Source organism: Trachurus trachurus (genome assembly GCF_905171665.1).
Source record: "Trachurus trachurus genome assembly, chromosome: 14".
Taxonomy (NCBI): Eukaryota; Metazoa; Chordata; class Actinopteri; order Carangiformes; family Carangidae; genus Trachurus; species Trachurus trachurus.
Genome location: NC_139903.1, coordinates 9,066,917 through 9,072,061, shown reverse-complemented (window position 1 = coordinate 9,072,061; position 5,145 = coordinate 9,066,917).

Sequence of the window (5,145 nt, the reverse complement as noted above, 5' to 3'; positions counted from 1 at the left end):
GCAAAGACTATACTGCAAAAACTCAAAATATTTCCAAGAATATTTGTCTTATTTCTTGTCAAAATATCTCATTTCTAGTCAAAACTAATCTCCTTCCACTTAAAATAAGACTCATCACCTAAAAAATGTACTTGTTTTTAGATCATTTTCACCAGTGAAAGCAAGTTTTTTGTGCTTGTCATAAGGAAGAACAACTTGTTCCACTAAAGGAGTAAAAAGTGTCTAAAAACAAGCTACTTTTTTAATGTGATGAGTCTTATTTTAAAGGGATAGTAGCATTTTTTTAAAGTGGGGTTGTATGATCTACAAATAGCCCCTAAGTACTTTAATTGCAGTAGAAGACTCTCTGCACTCGTCCCGTTAGCAACGCCAGCCCATAGCCCTGCCCAGAGATTTACAACATACAGTGTTGTGAACAGACCCAAAGAAAGGGCCTATTTTCGCGGCCTAAAAGAGGTTTTACCTTTCACAACACTGTATGTTGTAAATCTCTGGGCAGGGCTATGGGCTGGCGTTGCTAACGGGACGAGTGCAGAGAGTCTTCTACTGCAATTAAAGTACTTAGGGGCTATTTGTAGATCATACAACCCCACTTTAAAAAAAATGCTACTATCCCTTTAAGTATAATGAGATTTGTTTTGACTAGAAATTACATTTTGACTGGAAATAAGACCAATATTCTTGGTGAGATATGTGAGTTTTTGCAGTGAAGAGGTGCTGGTCACCTCACACTCACCGACATCGTCACGTAGTAGAGTAGATTTTATGACTGAACTGTACAAGCTTTGATCACTGTCACCCAGATGCCTCTCCAGCCCCATGGAAGTGAATGAAATGATTCTTTTTCCTTTTACATACTGACAAAACAAAGTGGCTGTTAATAATTTACATGATATTTAAAAAAAAAAAAGAAAAGAGAGAGAGAGAAATGGTACATTTAGCCAAAATCACTGACACTCTCCTGGAAGATTTCCATTTCAAACCAAAGCAACATGTTGAATATTCAAATGCCTTACCAGCCTTTTAAAAACATGCATGTTTTCATAATGAATCTGCTGCTCGCACAATGAAACAAGAAAATGTACCAACCTGAAAACAGAACACACTTGTACCAGGTTGTGTGATAAGTGATGGTTGGCATATTCCTAAAAGTGGCTCACTCATGAAATGTTATTTTTGAATGCTGTAAACTGTAACTCGTTGAACTGTCTGGAAAAAATACTGGAAGCCTTTTTGTACTGTTATTTTTAAAGAAAAGACCTCTTTAGTATGGTTCTTGTTTTTATTTGTCTTCATAGAAGTTCGGTGATAACACACGTGAGAGGGTTCATCTCTGCAGTGCAGACACCGTGTGAATCATGAGAGAACCTGCTTCTGTTTCTGTTTACAGCACAATGACCATCTGCTTTCCAGCCCCTCAGATCTCAGGCCAGCAGCCTGTTTGTCCTCCAGTTAGTCGGGAGCTGACGCTGACAGCTTCTCTACAGACGGCACAACAGGAGGCAGTTTGTCCTTCCTCATAATCCAACCAACAATAATGAGTTCGGTGTCAGACAACACACTGAGAGAATACAAAATAAATGCTGAACAAAGTCTATAACGAGTAGGGGTGGGAGAAAAAATCGATTCACATAAAAATCGCAATATCTTTTTTGACGATTTTTAAATCGATTTTTTTTTTTTTCAAAAATCGATTTTTTTTTTTTTGAAATTGTATTTGTTTTGAATTTTTTTTTTTTTTTTTTTTTTTTTTTAAATATTGTGCAATGTGCATTTGTTAGCCTTTTTTACATACAGAGAGTACAGGTTTTTGAAAAGGGTTTAAGTTCACTTTATAATGGAGTATGTTAATTTATAGTCTCCTACAGTATTTGTGTGCAGATAAATGTTAAAAATGCGACTAAAAATCGAGAGAATCGGCAATATCGTAGAAACGCAATTTAAATCGAATCGCCATCCAAAAAATCGTAGAAGAATCGAATCGGGAGAAAAGCATATCGTCCCAGCCCTAATAACGAGTATATGATAACAACAGTATATCATAACAACAGTGGTGGCTATAGCACAACCAGGGCCGGCCGCTGGCATAAACACTCTATGCGGTTGTTTAGGGCCACAGCCATTAGGTTGGGGGCCACATGATCAGAAAGGTACCGGGGCTCATTCAAGTCATTTAAACATCCTGAGGTGGCCACGCACGCTATGAGCTTTATATGTAATTTGAAGTCAATATTCAGCTTCTTTTATCTCACATTTAAGACATTTGGTGAAAATAGAATGGCAGAATGACAACATTTGTGCTCAAAAAGCAATCTTACAAAATTTCATTTTAGACTTGTTTTCTACACTTAGCTATCTATTACTGTATTCATATCCTATTTCAAGCACCAAAAAAGTTCATTCTCATGACTGAAGGTGTGTTTTCACAAGGGATTGGAAATTTTTCAAAAAGACATAAAACACTTGAGTATTGTTAAATCTGCAAGTATCTTAAAAAGATACATTTAAGAAAATATGGGGGGGAAATGGCCTCAAACCTTAGAGGGCATAAAGATGTCTGTATTCAGTTTTAACCAGTGATTTGGTGTTTGCGCTTAGACTGGGCCACAAACAAAAATCTTGTTTAGGGCCACCAAAATCCTAGGGCCGGCCCTGAGCACAACAAAAATCTCTATAACTTGATCAATTTGATCAAAGTGTTTGGTTTCATGATGTCAAAATGTGAGTTGGTGAGTGAGTAAGTACTGAAACACTGAACAATTGGACATGTGCATTCACAAGTTTAGAGAAGGTTAAATTAAGTTCACCTGTGAAAAGTCCCGTCCCTATGTATAGAGAGGATACTTCTACAAAATACTGACTTTAATATCTGAACACCTTTTGGAAATGAGAGAAAACATTTCTGGAAATTGATGGGTAAGAATAATACAATCAAATCAGTGCAAACTTTGACAACTCTGAAACCCTTCTAGATTATGAATTTGGTCAGTGACTCAGTGACTATTTCATATCAGTGCCCAGCTGTTCAAACATTTTGGTATTTTTCACAACAGGGACTTCCAGAGAAAAGCATAAAGGTATGAACACACCACAGCTTAGCCATGGCTTTCCTTCTCTCACGGCAAAACATTGTTAAAGGGTGGGTAGTTCAAACACACCTTGGTTAATGTTTAACAGCAGGAAGAGACGATCTAACCCAGCGCTGACCTCTACAGCCTAAATATATGGATAATATATTTTACTTCTACCAGCAGCAACAAAGTTAACAGCCTTTTCTTATTCCTACCCCTAATATTTATTACATCACATCTACTTTAACTTTATGCAAATGTTTTCATAAATAAATCAATCTTTTTGCAGAGCTGAATGAACCAGTAGATGGCGACAAAGTCTGACATCATTATATACAATTTTAACTACTTAGCACTTGTTTTCCTTATAGCGAGGAATAAAAACCGGTTCTTCAAAACCTGATTTGGATCAAGACCCTTCAGCCAAACATGTTCCCTGGCACAGGATCAGCACTTCATTAAATCAGTGACATATTAATACACAAACTGAACCTCAGCAGCTCTTCTGTTAGTATTAGATCAACAAGTAGAGGAACCAAACGCACAGAGGAAGGAGCTGCACTGTGGACAAGACAATGTGCAATTGTTGATTCTCTCATGACAAATGTAGCCTACTGATACATGATACACTCATTATAAGTCGATTAATCATTCGCTAACTATCTTCAATGTGAGTCTCGTTCCATATGCGTATGTAAAGGCCAATAAAGCTCATTTCACACTCAAACAATAGAAACCATTTAAGAGTGAACCGTCCTGATTCGTTTTCTTGTTTTCAATCAGCAGATGAAATGAGGTTTAATGATGTAATTAACACATCAATAAAAGCTCCTCTTTGATGCCACAGATCAATAGGTGTGACAACGCCCCAGAGAATACATTTACACTTTAAATGAGGGCTGAAAGGACTCTCATCCACTCTCTGTCGACCAATTTTGTTGATGCCTTTAGTGTGAAGTACAGAGAAGCAGCCTGAGGGGACAAACACTCACCAGTGCTGCAGCGACAGGAGCCAGCGGGCCGACTTGAACCCTGGCTCCTGACAGGCCGAGAAAGATCCGCTTGTTTTCTCTGCATTATCTTGGAAGGCATATTATTTATACTTCGACTTGATACCTCGCCCATCCAGTTTCCTAATTAAATCTGGAGAGCAGGGTGGAGCAGGGTGAGCTCATGTGTGTTATGCTGTTGTGATAGGCATACATAGAGGCAGGGTTGTCAGGTTGCTGCTTCACCAGAATGCAAATAACAAGAGAGAGTAAATTGTTATATTTGTAAAAATGCATTCAAAGTCATCAGAATAGGTAGACAGTGGTGGACAGTAACGGAGTAAATTTACTTGAGTACTGTACTTAAGTACATATCCAGAGGATTTGTACTTTACTTGAGTATTTTAGATTTCTTTGGTACTTATTACTCTTACTTGAATACATCTCCAAGACAAATATTTTTTAATGTTAATTTCTAGGAAGGCTGAAAAGTACTCGTTACTTTCAGGTCTGCTTTTGTTTTTTTGTTTTTTTTTCTAAAATACTATTGAACACACACTGTTTGTCAAAGAAGGAAACCCTAACCCCTAAAAGCAGCACATCAGGTGGTTTAAATGAGTTAATTCTCAGAAACAAGAGTTAAAAGGTCCTTAAATTCATTTAGAAAAAATTATAGTAATTCATTGATGTGAAAAATAAGAAATTTACTCTTACTCTTACTTAAAGTAAATTTAAAAGCATGTACTTTTGGATACTTAAGTACCTTTAAAAGCAAGTACGTCGACTGAGCTACTTTTACTTGTAACGGAGTAAATTTTGACCAGTAGTATTTGTACTCTTACTCAAGTACTGGGGTCGAGTACTCTGTCCATCTCTGTAGGTGGATATACTCAAAGTAAAACAAAACAAAGCAAAATAAAACAGTAGAAACAGATTTAAGGTCCATTACAACACCCAGCAACTGAAGAGAGAGCCCTCAATGACTGTGTAACAGTTATTAGTGGGGGAAGTATTAGTAAGTAACTTATTAAAATACTCCTGATGCAGATTCCCGTCTCTCTGGTGACATTTATTGTAAAAGCCTA